Below are 17,851 nucleotides of genomic sequence, written 5' to 3' on the forward strand. Positions count from 1 at the left end.
GTGTTCCATAGTTTCACAGCTAAGCAGGAGAATGCTCATCCACCCAGTTTTTTCTTCGTGTATTGTTTGGGTTATAGGCAGGTTCTCAGGGTTCTGGTTGGTTTGTAGATGGAAAGTTTCTTTTGAATACATTCCGCTCTATGGCCACATCGTTTTGAAAGTGATTCTTTTTTTAACAGGGTGCCAATGTAACATCCTAGGAGCTGGTGCGATGTGATCTCTACTGTTGAGCTTAAGGAGAAGTCTGGCTGCCACATCTTGAATTTGCTGCAGTTTCCTTAGTAGGTAGTCTGGCATTCCAAGGTATATGCTGTTAGCATCTTCTATCCCGGACATGATGAAGGATATGATGGCCAGTGTTTTATGCGTGAATGAGAGGAATGTTAGCATTTTTTAATTGTTTGTAGGTGGAAGAAGCACTTCTAGATTATCGTGTTCACTTGGGGTTCTAGTGTAAACTCTTTGTCCATGATGATGCCAAGGATTTTTACAGCTGCAGATGGTTTAGGTGGGTTTCCTAGTTCTATGGGCCATGGGATCCACTGATTGTTTCCACAGTCTTCAGGTGTAATCATGATTTCAGTTTTGTCTGCGTTAGTTTTGAGTTTGTTGATGTTCATCCATTGCTACAGCTCCTTGAGACACTTTAATAGGGGTGTGTTCTTTTCTTGTATGTCACTGTATTTGTGTATCATCTGAGCAGTTGTAGCATGAGTATGTGTTTTTTTATGAGGTTGATAAGCAGTGTCATATAGATGTTGAAGAGTAGCAGTGATAGCAATGAGCCTTGGGGTACCCCGCAGGTGGTGTCCCGTGGTGCGTATTTGAGAGGTTTTAACCAAATGGTTTCTGTTCTTTCCGAGAGAAAGGATTTGATCCAGAGCAGCGCTGTGTTAGTGAGCACTATTTCTTCCAGTCTTTTTATTAGGATGTTGTGATTGACTGTGTCAAAGGCAGCTGAGTGATCCAGTAATATCAGTGCTGATTTGGTTTAGGAGTCTGTGTTCATCTTTAGATCATCCCATACTGAGACTAGTGCTATCTCCATTCCTCTCAAGGGTCTGAAGCCCACTTGTGCCTGGTCCAGTAGATTGTTATTTTCAAAAGTGCTCCAGTAGTTGTTTTTAGATGTAGTTTTCTGATAGTTTTGCCGAGTACGGGATGTTTGAGATCGGTCTATAGTTTGAGAGGTCTTCCAAATCGCCAGTTGTGTCTTTGAGCAGTGGTTGGATGTAGGCCATTTTGCATGCTCTTGGTACTCTCCCTGTTGTAAGTGATTGATTGCTGAGGTTTAGGTAGTATTCTGATTGTGTGTCCTCTGCTAGGATGGATTTATAGATGTCTGGATGGCAGGGGTCCATTGGGGAACCTGCCTTCTTTCTATTTTTAACAAGGCTTTTAATTTTTCTCTTGACATCTGTTGGGAGCAGCACATTTTGTTTTGTGTTCCAGGGGCTGGTGGTAGGTGGTGCAATGTTCAGCCAATTGGTCTGCTTAGTATGACTCAGTTTATGCTGGTGATTTTGTTCCTGAAGTGATCTGCGAGATTGTTGCATAGTTTTTGGGAGGGTACTAGTGAATTGTTGAATCCGGGTGGGTTTCTCATCTCATTTACGATGTTGAATAACTCTCTTGGGGAGTTGGTGGCTTTTCTGATCCAGTCATTGTAGTGCTTATTTTTTGCTTTGAGAATTTTGGATGTGTGTGATCGAATTTGTAGTCAGTATTTTACTCTTTTGTCTTGGTCGTAATTTATTCTCCAATCATGTTCTAGGTTATGGTTAGTTCTTTTCATTGCTTTAAGGTGGGGATGAACCATTGCTTTTCTTCTTGATGGGATGAGGTGCTTTTCTGGGCATATGGCATCTATCGTTTCTGCAATCCATTTCTGGATCAGGTTTGCCTTTCCGTCTATGCCTGTCACATCAAATGATATGGCTGTTGGCTTTTTGGTTTCTAATTGTTATTCTAGTTACTGTTCCTGATGGGTTTACAGTTTCTTTTGCAAATTGGTGCATATTTTAGCAGATTGTTTAGATGGGTTTGATGGTATTTGGATCACAAAAGAGATGATGAGGTGGTCACTCCATAGTATTTGAATGGGCGGTGCTGTTGTGATCAGGTTTCTGTTGGTGAAGATTGTGTCCAGGGTGTGTCCAGTCCCGTAAGGGTTTTTGTGAGTTGGGCTTCTCTTCTTCAAACCATATGTTGAAGTAGCCGAGAATGATCATATGATCCCTGAGTCCCCAAGAATGATCATATGATCATGTTTGATGTCTAGATTAGTGACTGCTTCTATGAAGGTGTTTGTGAAGGCGGCGACATAGGTTGGAGGCCTGTAGATGAGCATGAATGTAAGGTTTCATTGTGGCCCCATGGTAAGGGAGGAGGCAGGATTCAAAGTCATGGATGTTTAAAGACTCTGCTGTTTAATTTTGTAGGTGTTCTTTGTAGGTTACTACAAGTCCTCCCTCTCTTTTCCCTTTTCTGTTTGCCTGTTTGGATTGATGTAGTTAGGTAGGGAGCTGTGTAGTATGACTTTGTAGTTTTTGGCTAGCCTAGATTTCTGTGATGAAAAGGATTTCAATTCCCCTGTTGCAGAGTAGGTCGTAGATCTTGGTTGCATGTTTGGACATAGATCTACTTGACTACTGTAATGCCCCTTTTGGAGGTACCTCCACCCGGAACATCGAAAAGCTGCAGGTGATACTGAACAACACCATCCGAGCAGCCCCGAACAACCTCAGATGGGAGAACATCTCAGCTTGCCAGCAAAAATGCTCACTGGCTTGCGATCAGAGAACAAATTATCTTCAAGACATTCTCTATCACACATGGGTGTCTGTCCAATGCTGCTCCCCTGTACTGGACTTAGGAAATCCCCAGAGACCAATCTAACAGACCCCGGAGAGCAGCCTACATCAACAACTGGTGCAACCAAAATACAAACGAGCTAAAGCTGGTGGCGCAAGCTTTTCATCCCCTGCTGCTAAGCAGTGGAACGCGCTCACCCTAGCACTCAGAGCCGAGAACTCTTACTGGGTTTTTAGGAGATCCCTAAAATCTTGGCTATTTGCATAACTACACATGGCCATATGCTAAGACTATGCCCTGAACCCTGTACTTGATGTCTTTGTATGCATAACTCTTTTGTAAATATAGTAGGCATTTTATTTTGGATATATTTCCCAAAAAAGTAGCTGATTTTCTAGGCTTGCTACACCATTCTGCCCTAAATGCCAAGTTGGATCATACTGGTCACATTCAAATAGAGCAAAACATGTTTTAAGTAATTACTGAACAACTAGAACTAGAGAGCTTAAAAATAATTGTTGACTAGATGCGCCTCATGAATTGACAGAACCATCTGTGCAAATTCTGAAATGAGGAAAACTAAAGGAAACAAACATATGTAAAGTTGGAATAATAGAGGAGGTGGAAGCTTTATAGTAGCATACACTTACAGAGTTATATATTAAGGAATCAGGCAATTTGCATTTGTGTGTTGGTCTATGCTAGGAATTTGCAACCTGCAAATCTCTAGATGTTTTGCACGCTGACTTCAATCATCCCTCACTATTGACTATGGGCTGAAACAATTCTAGTCCAAAACATGTGCGGAGCCAAGTGTTTCTTACCCCTGATCTACATAGTTTGAATCCAAATATTGTAGGGGATGACTTTCCCTCTTCTATCTGAGGAGACATTTTAAGCATGATAGGTGGTGACAAAGTCTAATCTATGCTTAACCTTCCAACAGCGTTTCACATAGCGTTGTACCCAGATTCATGTGCTCTCATCACTTCCAATATTCTTGATGGAATATTAATCTGCAAACTCATTCTTATTGGGCTTACAACAGCAGTATCAGTATTTCAGTGACTGTTTCTGGTGTAATGCACAGTGGTCTGTTATAAATATTATATATTGGGCCTCATTACGAGGCAGGTGCTCACGGAATGATGGGGGCCGGTACGTGACCGGCCCCCTTCATTCCATCAGGGCCGATTACGAGGTTCCCTTCACGGGACCCGGATCAGACGCCTGGTAAAACCAGGCGTCTTTTCCGGGTTCCACGAGGGGAAGAGGGAGGTAACAACGGGACACTCATAATGTGCCCGTTTTTACCTCCATCCCCATTCCCATTGAGCCCTCTGGGGGCTCAATGGGAATGGGGAATGGTTCTTGCAAGGAGGACTTACCGGGTCCTCCTATGTCAGAATGACCCGGTAAGTCCCCATTGCAGGAACCCGGTAAAGGAGCCCGTTTGGTGGCAATCATAGAGCTAATAGCTCCATGGCTACTGCCAAACTCGTAATGAGGGCCATTGTCACAAACAGAAGAATTAGATGAGGCACGTTTACTATTTAGTATCTTACAGATCCATGTCCTCAAACTCAAAAAAGAAATGTCAAATATTTGAATTCTAAGTCGATTACCTGGGGTTCACGATTTCATCAGGAGATAGAACATTGAAAATGGTGTGGGGAAAAGTGGTGTGTCAAGTGGTCTGCTATGGTGAGGCTGTGACTATATTTTCTATAGTCTATTTCAACCTTCATTGAAGAGGCAGTGCGACTGTGGACTGAGGATTGCAAGTTACTTTTAAAAATCTGGTCATTGCACGAAACGCAAAACGCGAAGCACGTCTTGGAAAGAGGTATGTCAATTTGTCTGCTATGCCAAGGCCATGACTATAGTTCTATGATCTGTTTCCTACCTTCATTGAAGAGGTGGCACTACTGTGGACTGAAGATTGCAATCCCCCTTTAAAAATCCAGTCACCGCGTGGAGCGTAGTGTGTCAAGTGGTCTGCTGTAGTCTGCTGGCCGGGATGGCTGAAGCCATTGCCATAAGAATTGAGAGTGGTGTAGACTGAACATCATAATGGTTATAGTAGAAAGTAAGTACTTCTCCTATTTTACCCAACCTCTGAACCTCTGAGAGCTGGCCCCTTTCTCTTAAATATGCCGGCCATCAGTAAAAAAAATACCAACTGCGCAGCAGAGTGCATGCTGCTTATAACCGTGCATTGTCTGCGAAGAGACAGTTTAAGGGTCGATAAAGAGCAAATTGCAATCTATTGTGCTCCTTAGCGTATTATTTGATTCAATGTAATTCTGTCCATTAAATAATGAAGCCCAGAATGAAATATCGTGTAATTACTGCGAAACAAAAAATAAAAATGTACAGAAAAACAGGTTTTAATTAAAACAAAATTACGTAATGTAAAGGAGTTTCTGTATGTTTGCTATGATGTGAAACAGAACATAATAAACTGTGTGAATTACATTTTAGAATTCTGTAAAGCAATGTTACACAGAAAGTTACTACAAATCACACAAGAGGTCTGGTGGATTTAGGAACAGAACAATATATTGGGCCTCATTACGAGTTTGAAGATAGCCATGGTGCTATTAGCGCCATGGCTGCCTCCAAAATCATGTCCGTGTCCAGGGTCTGTGAATGAGGAATTACCGGGTCATTCCAACCTTGGAGGACCCGGTAATTCCTCATTCACAAAACCATTCCCCCTTCCCATTCGAGCCCCCATAGAGCTCAATGGGAATGGGGATGGAGCTTATAATGGGCCCATTATTAGCTCCCTGGTCCCCTTGCGGGACCCGCAAAGGACGTCTGGTCTGACCAGATGTTCTGTGCGGGTCCCGCAAGGGAACCTCGTAATAGGGCGGAATGGGTTTACCGGCACCATTACTGGTGCCGGTAAATCTATTCCGCCAACTTCGTAATGAGGCCCATTGTTTGATTTTGCTATTATGTGTAAAACAATTCCAATGGCATATTTTTCTGTCATATGGAACAGGATATATCTTAAGTAGCTTTGGCATTCTGTTGACTTAAATTGTGAACTTCGGTTTCAGAAAAATTATGTTTGTACAAGTGTCAACTTTCTTGAAAACAGAAATACGCATGCCCCATTATCCACCCCTATGATCAAGGCAGGGAATGTCAGGACCCAATCAGGAATGTCCAGAGTAGTAATGGTAACAGGTATGTATCAGAGTACAGACTGTTGATTAAGAAGATTTAGGAGGTAACACTTAGCATATAACAGGAAAAGGGTACATACCAGGCTGATCTTCGTGGGGACGGGGCTGGCTATAAGCAAAGAGAAACAGAGAGAAAGAAAAGGCAAGTACATCTACTAGGTAGTATGGATTGATAACATTAAAGGGTGTACTGGAATACGACAAGGGATGTCCAGGAAGATTAGGGAAAACTTGTGGGATCAGCACCAGCAGACTACTCTTAACAACAATCAGGGAGCAGCACCATGGGTTAGATGTGCTGAAGACACAGTTGTACTCACTGTAAAGATAAAGCTGGAGACAATTACTGAGACAGGTAAGACTCAAATGGAATAGACAAAGGCAACAGAAGTCTAACCTTATCTGATCTTATCAGAGACAACCCCAAATGTCTCACAGTATGTGGGTATGGAGCTGAGGCACAAGAGTAGACCAATTTGCAATGAAGGTGAAAAGGCAGAGTGGATAGAAATAACCAGCTACTGGTAGATAGAGAAAAGCAAATGTAAGGTGCCTCCCCCTTGTTTATGTGAGTTATATATATGTAGGAGTGGGCTGCAACCTGGGAGAGACCTGAGCAAAGGAGTATGACACCTCACTGCACAGGTGTGCATACCAGGAGTACCCAGGGGGGTGGGTGGACGAACCTTAGTAAGGGCCAAGGGGAGATTCACCCCTATGTGAGAAAGCTTCACCCGGGACCCCTGCTTAAAAAAAAGACACAGTCTGGCTTCTTGTAACAAGCGGGGAACACTTTCCTTTATATATACTTTGCTTCAGTCAAACACCATCATTGTTACACATAGCCATATTACATTACTGAGCTCCTAATGGACTCTCTCTCGAATAATACCTGAAAGTGTCAATGTTCATCAGTTTTCATTTCCTCTCTTACAGTATCATAAATGACACTGGTTTCTGCCTTAGATTTTTCTCAGTGGGTCCTGTGGGGCCCTTGGGACCCAAATCATTCCCATTTGCTTCATACTCATTCATATATTCAAACGTTAGCCCCCGGGAAGTTTTGCATAACCCTTTGCTCAATTAATCTTCATATAACTCAGAGAGATTCCCTGAGCAAGTGTGCATTCACCTTTGGTAAATAATTATTTACATATATTCTGTAGGCCACATTAGAAAGAGCGCCTTCACCTTTGGTAAATAAATATTCACATTTATCATGTAGGTCACATGAAGAAGTGTGCCTTCACCCTTGGTAAGTAAATATTCACATATGTCTCATAAGTGCGTATTCACCTTTTGTAAATAAGTATTCACATATAACATTCAGTTCACCTGAGGAAGAGCGCATTTACTTTTGGTAAATGAATATTCACATGTCTCATGGACCCATGAGGAAGTGTGCATTCACCTTTGGTAAATAAAATTCACATATAACATTCAGTTCACCTGAGGAAGTGCGCATTCACCTTTGGTAAATAAAATTCACATATAACATGCAGTTCACCTTAGGAAGTGCGCATTCACTTTTGGTAAATAAAATTCACATATAACATTCAGTTCACCTGAGGAAGTGCGCATTCACTTTTGGTAAATAAGTATTCACATATGTCTCATGGACCCATCAGGAAGTGCACATTCACCTTTGGTAAATAAAATTCACATACAACAATCAGTTCACATGAGGAAGTGCGCGTTCACTTTTGGTAAATAAATATTCACATATGTCTTGTAGACCCATGAGGAAGTGCGCATTCACCTTTGGTAACTAAATATTCACATATAACATTCAGTTCACCTGAGGAAGTGCACGTTCACCTTTGGTAAATAAATACTCAGCTATAATGGACTTTCTCCCCCTTCACACAGGTTGTTATAGACTACCACTGGGAGGCACAGTACCACACTCCCAGCGCGTATCGTCACACTCCCCAGTCTAGATACCGGGCTGTATCCCCTCCTCAGCACAACGTTAGAACTGGACCCCTCGGATAAACCATCCAGGAGGGAATTATCGAGTTTTGCCCCCGGATTGGGTGAAAAATACGACTACCGGGGAGTGTCAAATCACTGTCCTCCTCAGGGCACCACAACACTGTCTTACAGCATACTCAAAGTCAGCCCACACCCCTTTTTATCAGCGCGTAGGTGGTCTTAAATACCTCTCAGAGTTCCCAATGGAACCCGAGAGGAGAAATGTATCATACCTCAGGGCCTTCCCCGGGCCACGTGTAAGCCAGCTGGCCACAGAGGCAGGGCTCTGGGCCTGTTCGCAGCGTTTACCTCTCCTATCTGGCTCAATATTCCTAGCTCAATGCTGCCCCTCTCTCTCTCTCTCTCTCTACGTGGCGGTGGCCTGCCGACGGAAACACCTGCCAAGCGCGCTCTTAGCTGATGGCCCCGCACACTCCCTCGACCCCGGTTGGGGGAGAGAGACTGGCTTATGCCAGGCGGACGACCTAGTGCCAGGGACCGTCACTGGACTCCAAAGGCCCTGGATGTGTCAAAACACCGTCCTCCTCAGGGCAACACAACACTGTCTTACAGCATACTCAAAGTCAGCCCACACCCCTTTTTATCAGCACGTAGGTGGTCTTAAATACCTCTCAGAGTTCCCAATGGAACCGGAGAGGAGAACTGTATCATACCTCAGAGCCTTCCCAGGCCCACGGGTAAGCCAGCTGGCCACAGAGGCAGGACTCTGGGCCTGTTCGCAGCGTTTACCTCTCCTATCTGGCTCAATATTCCTAGCTCAATGCTGCCCCTCTCTCTCTCTCTCTCTCTACGTGGCGGTGGCCTGCCGGCGGAAACACCTGCCAAGCGCGCTCTTAGCTGATGGCCCCCGCACACTCCCTCGACCCCGGTTGGGGGAGAGAGACTGGCTTACGCCAGGTGGACGACCTAGTGCCAGGGACCGTCACTGGACTCCAAAGGCCCTGGATGCCCTCAGTGGCAGGCTCGAGCTCTTCTCTTCTCTCACCTCTCCGTTCTTCTCCCCCACCGATTCCCTCAGGCTACTTATCCTCAGCAGGGACTCTCCAACTCTCTCTGCCAGCAGGGGGACCAGCGGCTGTCCTGAGGTGAAATCACCTCACAGACAACCCCGCTCCCCCCTCCTGGTGGAGCCTACCATCATGTTCTCAACATGTTCAAGCGCCAAAAGTAAAACCTCCTGTATGACCGCAAAAATGAAAAGAGAGTGTAAAACAAACATGACAGCACAGCAATGTGAATATATTTCGTGCTCACGAAAAACCCACAGAGAATGCGGGTTTACACAAAGATCAGAAACAGCAGTCAGATGTTGTAGACAGAAGCTATACAAGCACTAACTTAGAAGGCATGCAAAGATGGAAGGAAAGTTACCACATAGAAACTTGGAAACGTAGTGTTCTAGAAATAGTATGTAAAACAAAGCATTAATCCCAGATAAAACAGTAGGTCACTGCTAACTCAGCGAATATATGATGGCTCTGGAAACTCACTGTACTAGTCACAGACAAGACAAGACGTTGCTGAAAAGTCAGTGAATTCACGGTTCAGGAAATTAAGTACACTAATGAGCAGATACTTACACTATGGAGAGAAATATAGTAATACAGTAAGAAACAAATAAATAGGAAAGATGATACTCCAGGTTTCTGCAAACTCAGCAAATACGTGGAATTGGAAAACATAAAAAAATCACAGTAAACATGAAACTTGGATTACAGAGAGAAAGAGTAGGAACAGCCTTGATCAAAAAAAAGGTGAGTCTGTCAGTCGGGAGAGGGCAGTAAGGGGTTTTGTTCAAAGTAAAACAGGGTGTTTGAAGATAATCAAAAAAGCAGCACAAATACCATTAGAATTTTGTTTTTGATTCAACAGCAAACAGTAGATGTGCTGAAAAGCAGCGACAGCAGGTATAATTCAGTAGCAGTAGCCAGATAGTAAGGAAAGGATTAGTAAGTGGTCCCAGTAGCAGTCCTGTGTAAGACTGACTCTCCTAGCAGCCCGCACAGAGGGTGCTGAGATCAAATAATTCCTATCTTCTTCAGGTGCCCAGAGTCAAGCTGACCGTGGTTGCCCAAGGGTCTTTCCCCTATGCAGCTCTGAGAAACTGGAATGCCCTCTCTCCTGATCTGAGGGTTTGTCACTCCTTTGTCAGCTTTAAACGTGGATGAAAAACAGCATTGTTTTATTGATGTTTCTGTGCAGCCTGCTCTCCAATGATGCCTTGACTGTGGTTTATTTGTTTTTTATTGTCTGTTATGTTAGCGCTCCTATGCCTGCAGGCCTTGTTGTTTATCACGTTCTAAATAAAATCAAATTAAGTACAGTAAAGTAAAGCAGGAACTCCTAGTGAATGCAGTTGATAGAACAACTGCTACTGCTGAAAGTTAGCTAATAAAAGTACTCCCAGCTCAAAGCCCACCAGGGTGGAGCTGATTGCAGTCTTACAAAGTTGTGTCCAATCAAACTCAGTCCCGGCTTCAGAAGCCTGCAGCAGCAGAGTGCAATTTCTCCAGCACTTGGCAACCTTGCCTGCACTAGCTTGCAACAGGTGAATGTAATCAAGGTTGCTCTAGCTCCATGCTGTAAGTGAATGTACTCAGTATGCCTCCCCTAACCTTCTGCCTCTTGGACAGCACACATATACCAAAATGCATCTGCTGTTTTAACCCAAAATCCGTCATGGAACATGAATTTAGTTTACTCCAAAAACTGCAGCGGTAAAACAGGCAGTGGCAGTTTGCAGGTTTTAACCTGGCAGCTGTGCTATGAACAGAGTTGATGAACATGTGCATGTAGCATTGCTGGGTGGCAGGTAGGCAGGATCCTAATAGGGCAGACTTTATGGGCCCGCCCAGCTGTGTTTATGTGAAGACAAAGAAACTGTTTACAACCTAAAAAAAGACTGTATCCAAAAGACATTATGCATTAAATTGCCAGTTTTTCAACTCCAAAATCCCAATCCATGGACTTTTATTTTTAAGCAGATTGATAGGTGGAAAATTGCAGTGTTCCTTGGATCAGTAAAAGTGAGGCCTAGCATAGTTCATTTACCCCCGACATTGTAGAGCAGTAATCTGCAGGAAGATTGTTTTTCTGCTCATTTAGCAGCCTATTAAAATTATCCCTTTGTTCCCTAGAATGTAATGTTAAGCAGATGGACTCTGTTGATAGGAACAGGCCACATACAATCAAAATGTGAGCTAGTTAATATATGTGTAACAAAAGTAAATTTGAAAACAAATGTGCATTCACAGAGGATGAGTAGGGAAAGCATTTTAGTTATAGCTTCAGAACCATTTTTTTCTATTTGAAAAAAGATAGATCTGATTTCAGCAGCACAACAATCGCAAGCATATAAATGTGTATATTGAAATGTGTGAATTGTGCATATTTTCACATATTTTAATAACTGATATACACAGTTACAAAATCATAAATGATGTCTCCAGATCCAGAATAGGTTTACAAATATGAATACATAATTACTTTTACAGTCCGGTGTCCATACTGAGAAATTTATGAAAAATGAATATACAAGTCCAATTTAATTCCTCATTCCTAAGGAGAAGAGTGACTCATACCTAACATATCCCTTTATGAGACAGATAATTCAATGGACCAGTAGCTACGTGACTGAAAGGAGAAATATAATTGAAGGCATATCTGCTTTGTGATTAGTAACTAAAATTGAAACCCTGCCTAGCTTCACAATAATACAGCTTTTTCCAGCAATTTGCGACATCTGCGGCCTTAGACACTGAACATTGAAATGTGGGATGAAAAGCGTTTGTGATTGGTGTTTGCCATCGTTCATAAAGTAATTTAAACATATTCATTAATGAATACATAGGACTGGGATGTTGTGAGGGTGAACCTGATTAATTGAAATGAAAATAATGTGTGAGGCAACAGATGGCTGGCTGTATTTCTTTCTTTAGACGAGCAGGCTGTCTTTATTTGATATAGTTTGGGCGACTTCCCCAGCACTGAAAGCTAGGAGACCAGCTTTAATTCCTTCATTTATTATTTTAAATAAAACAAAATATTCAGAATAAAACAGCCTGTTTCTTGTCCCAGATTGTGGGGTGGGGCTGTTGCATTGGCAAAGTATTATATTGGTGCCATCCTTTCATAAAATGAATATTTAGAAAATTAAATAATGTCCCTCGATAAATGTCATTATGGCACCTATTCTTATTTTAAATTAACATCGCCTGTTATTTTTAGGACACAGTCTCTCAAAAGTCAAAAATAGAAGGAGGAGGAACATGAGAGGAGTGTCCTTATGGTAAGAAAACTTTTCTAGAAGCACTTTTCTTACAACCTTTTAATGCCAACAACAAATGTAGAATTTCTGTTAATGCCAGTTGATCCCATTTGACACCAGTTCAGGATTAGGAGGGACTCTGTCATAAAGGAAAGGTCAAAAAGTATATAATATTGCATTCTTATAATGTCAAATATACTCGACAAAGCTTCTCAGAAGGAAGTTCTCTTGAGAGAAATCTCTTTTGAAAAACATCTTCCTCAATACCATTTCTCCTCACTGAGTCAAGAATTCATTTCAAAACACACAGGCAAAGCTAGAGGTCTGAAGGGGGTCTTTCATCGACAGGAAACAAAAAAGGAACAACTACAAACACCCCCAAAAGGCAAGAAAATACTGCCTATAAAATTAGTAGGACAACAAAATGATATCCAACTGTAACTATTCAAAAAAATCAGTGCAAAAGCAATAAAAGGCACACATTTATGAAATTTGGAACTAATACTTGCACACAACTTTTTTTATGACAGAAATGAAAACACAGACCTCATTGCATTTGCCTGCAGTGTATTAACAGTAGCAGAAAGCAAATGTTTTACATGGAACGAGAAGCTCATGCTCGTGCATGGGAAATTGAAAGATTTTGGAAACACGTATGGGTGGTGAATTTGAGCTTTGCAAATATCACAAAACTCTAATGGGGATCAATGCAAACCTAACCCTTACAAGGTATTGCCTCGTTTGGCACGGTTTGGAACTTATTTAATGTTTACTGGTACAGTAAAGTGGCTGTGAAAGGTCCCATGCCATTTTTACTGGACCTCTAAATTCAGTGTTTCAAATTCAAACTCAGCAAAAACCACTTGGTTTATGTGAAGAACATTTCAGATGGTTTTGGAGTTTAGTGGAATTTTCAAACAAAATACCACCAAACTCTAAAAGATGTCAGAGGTGTTGACAAGCGGGGGCGAAAGTCTCAGGCACCTTGGCAATTCAGGATGAGGCCGCTGTAGAAGGAGATGTTGTGGAGAAGCCCAGAGAATGGATGAGGGTGGGAGGTCCCCCATAGGCGCTGGGCTGTAGTGGAAGTAGAGTGGGACATTAATATCACGTGTGCAATGAAACTCCATTTTAGAAGTTAGACGCCATTTTGAAATGGAGGCCTACTGTCAGGGCTATGCAAGTATGCTTATGTTCAGACCTGAGGGCTAGAAGGCTGTATGTGTTCTTTGCTCACAGCCCTGACAGCTCTGCAGAAGGTTAATTTTGTGAACACACACACACACCCACAGAGTTCTTTATTGTTGCTTGCCAGTAGTGCATGCAAACCTGAAGGAATGCGCCCCCTAAGGCCAAAACAGGGCCAGAACGGATCTTTGAAGAAGCTATCCCATTAGAAGGTGAGGCTGAGGGCTTTAGGTTTTCGATGATTCAGATCTTTCAGTTATAGCGACCTTCAAACCCAAGACATAAAACATTCTAACCAGCCCAAGACCTCTGGCCATAAAACTGTAAAGGGGCCAATTGATCAGAAAGATCACAGCGCATCAATTCATATGATTTGTGTTGCAAGGTGCCAAGGAAGAAGGTAACAAATGTATGTCATGGGTGGGAAAGTTGTGGCAGCGCAGGCATGCCTGGGAAAGGAGCGCGGGGTCACGTAACTCTATGTTGTTATCACAACCTCAAAGTAGCCACTTCACTCATATCCTTGGTACCAGGTGCACTGTAGAGTTGTGAAATAATAAACTGTGTGTCTAAATTGGCAGTTACTGTCTCTGTACTCGATGATGACAGAAGAAGATACCCACATGGAAGAACACGACTAGAAGGTGCTGGGACCACTCGCCTGGCATCCTGTATGGAGCAGGCTATATATGTAGAGGGTTGCAGCAACCAGCTACCTGGATTTGTAACCTATGCGATGTACATCAGTTGTGATGTTGTGATGCTGTATACCTTTAAAAGCTAGTGCTCATGTTGATTTTGCCAGCGCGCTGTGTGGCAGCAGAGTTCTTTGCTGCCGCGTACTTGGTTTTTTTGTGATTAAACATTGTTATCTTTGCAAGTGTTGTGCTAGGCCTTTTTCCCTAGTGGGTTACATTTTTTCTCATACGAGCGTTGAGGGGCTTCTCTACAGCGGCACTAACTCCATTCCGAGTTTTACAGTAATTTCTTTGCCAGTACCTCAAAATTCAGATACCGCTCCCAAATGCAGTATGCTGTGGTAATAAAAACAGTCAGCATGATTCAGAGCCATGCAGCTCCTTCAGTTATTCCCCATTTTGGAGTCTTAAGGGACTCCATTCACGATTGCACAATAGGCAGGCATATAGTAATTACCACACGTTGTAAGGGTTTTGTGCAGAGGACAATTCCTCCACACAAAACAATGCCGTAACAGTGTTGGCCACTTTTACCAACACTTTTTTACCATACCACCAAATTGAGTAGTAGCCCTTATTGCCTGAATTAGAGGACTATGTACTCAGTATAACAAATACTCCAGATAAAAGTATTTCTATAACAGATTATTCTTCATGCCTACCCACAATCGAGGAAGGAGAAACATAAGGAGTTAAGGTGTGGCACTTAGTGAACGCTGTTATGGTATGATCCCTGAAGCTGACTGTCAAGAGCTGTGGAAAGTGACACAGTGTTACATGAAGTGTGTTCTAAAATGTGTGGAGCATGGCTCAAAAGGAAAGAGGGCGATTCATATCTACATCCATAATGCAAAGGAAAGATGGGCTTTTTGTTGCGCATTTGCTCATTTACGTGGGAGCAGCAGAGATTTCCTCCAAGATGCCTGGAGAAGACGTTATTAGAATGTTCCACTTTGGGGTTACATGGTTATTTGTGTACATGAAAACAATGTTTTCAGTGAAATCCAGTGGTCTCATATTGGTAGGGTTGTGAATAGGTCATTTCGAAGTTGCAGCGTATATGGTAAAGGTGCGCCCCCTGCTCTCTGTGAAGTGATGCCAATTACTGCCCCATTTCCCCAAGTGCCAGTCTGCTTTTGTGCAGTATTCAATTGCATCACCAAATGCCTATGAACCAAAATGATGGCAGAGTGCTCTCTTCTAATTTCAGAAGTATGGAGAAACTAGCAAACTATTGCAAGGAGAGAAGGTGCACCACCTCACTCACAGTTCTGTGATGAGAAAGAACAACCCAGAGATGAGGATCTGCTTGAAACCCAAAGCCAAGTGCAACTCCTGGTACAACTCAGACCTCGTCACCCTTAAGCGCAAGTATAGGGTGGCTGAGGGGAAATGGTGTGCTTCCCGTACATCCTCTGACAAACTGGCCTGCCGCCTGCACCAAAGGCAATACCGGCTCTCTGTCCACACCAAGAAGAGAGCCCTCATCCAAGCCCGCGTCTCTGCGGTATCCAACAACTCTACTGAACTCTTTAAAATCTGCAAGGAGCGGGCCAATCCTACTGCAGTCTCTACCTCTCCTATCCCCTCCCAGGGCCTCTGCACAGCCCTGGCTTCTCATTTCATCTCTAGAACTCAGGACATACTGTCCTCTCTCTCTTCCTCTCCTCCTTCTCCCTCTACTCCCCTCTCTTCCTCTGGCCCTTCTGTGGCCACCTCTCCTCCCTCCTTCTCTGCCTTTCCCTGTTCTCCCCTGATGATGTTTGTAGACAAAAATCCGATCTATGAAAGTCTTGTAAAAACAGGTTCTCCCCTGTTCCTCTAAAACCATCAAGGACCACACTGATACCCTGGCTCCTGCTTTGGCCAACTTCTGCAACCACTCCTTCGCCACTGGAGTCTTCACTTCCCCCCTGAAGCTCTGAAGCACTCCCTTGTGAACCCTCTTCTTAAGAAACCCTCAGCCGACCCCTCCTACTTGCTAACTACCGCCCAATCTCCATCACTCCTTTTCTGGGCAAAATCCTGGGAAAGTTCCCCATCTCCCAGCTTAATCTTCCCACTGAGTAGGTTGGTTGTCTCCATGATCATCAGTCTGGTTTCAGAGCTACCAGAAGCACGGAAACTGCTCCCTTGAACATCCGTGAAGACCTACTCTCAAACATTGACTCAGATGCCCCCTGTGTCCTCATATTACTTCATCTCTCTTCTGCCTTTGACACGGTCAACCATGCCATCCTGCTCAACTGTCTCTGTGATAAACTGGGTATCAGCGATCAGGCCCTGGCTTGGCTTACCTCTTTCCTCTCCGATCGACCCCCCAGGTTCAACTTGGGTCCTTCCTCTCCTCTATCTCTATCTCTACCTGTGGTGTTCTCCAGGGGTCTAACCTCTCTCCCTGGCTGTTCAACCAATACCTGGCACTCTTGTCCACCACATTGCCGCTCTCTGCCCCACTTTCAGTGCTATGCGGATGACACTCAGCTAATGTTCAGGCTCCCATGTACCACCTCTTCTCATTCTCTCATCTCTGACTGTCTGTCCACTATCCAGGAGTGGTGTGTGGCCAATGATCTCTGCCTTAATGCCAGTAATACTGAGATTCTCCTCATTGGTACACCTGCTCCCTCCTTTCCTATCGCTCTCTGGCCGGCCTCCCTTGGCCCTCTTCCTTCTCCCACCTGTGAGGCTAAAAACCTTGGGGTCATCTTCGACTCCACACTCTCCTTCTATCCTCACATCTCTGACGTCTCTAAGAAGTCCCACTACCAGCTGCAACTCCTCAGAGGTATTCTTCCTTTACCCTCCTTCCCCCAGAAGCTCACTGTCTCTAGTGCTCTGATTCTCTCTAGGCTGGATTACTGCAACAGCCTCTTTATAAATCTGCCTGCTTCTACTCTCCACCCTCTGCAACTCATCCAGAACAGGACTGCGAGACGTGTCCTTGGCTTCATGCCCAGGGATCATATCTCTCCAAGATTGAAATCTCTGTGTAGAGGTACAAGCATACATCCTCACTCCAAGCTCTGCCCCTATGTTGCCTATATTTTGGGAACCAGAGATAATGACATGAGCAGTTTCAGTCAGTGTACCAATACCGCAGAAAACCTTCAAGACAAGAAATGCATTAAGGAAACCCTATCTAACTGGACGAAGACATAGCACTCTTTTGGATGAATTACCGAAAGAAATGTGCATTTGAACACAGAAAGGAGGCTGATGACGTCACATGAAAGGGAGTTGACGTATCTAGAAGCTGGATGAAGAGAAGAAACAGAACAGGTATTCTCTAAAGATGTCAAGAATAGATGGTACAGATGAGCAACATTTCGGGCTTGAGATGAAGATGCTCAGTCTACAGAAACACTGAAGAATATATAAATCAGTTTACACGAGTACAGTTGCTGGAAACGCAAGTAGGGAAAAGTATTCAAAAGGCTGGCTACATAGTGAATTAGATAGCAGCGATGCACCAATGTATATACATCGGAATGTATATGATCTGGATGTTCCACAATGCACTTTTAGCAGGCCTGAAAGTTCATGAACAAGAAAAAGACTTTCAAAACAAATCGCGCATCTGGAAATTACTGATGGCATGGCAAGTTTCGGAGATGATGGGGATGGCCCTGAACCAAGGGAAAAGACTGCAATGTAACTGATGCCTGTCAAGAAAGCTACAACGAATGTGA

Source organism: Ambystoma mexicanum, chromosome 9 (assembly GCF_040938575.1).
Source record: "Ambystoma mexicanum isolate Mex_15411 chromosome 9, UKY_AmexF1_1, whole genome shotgun sequence".
Taxonomy (NCBI): Eukaryota; Metazoa; Chordata; class Amphibia; order Caudata; family Ambystomatidae; genus Ambystoma; species Ambystoma mexicanum.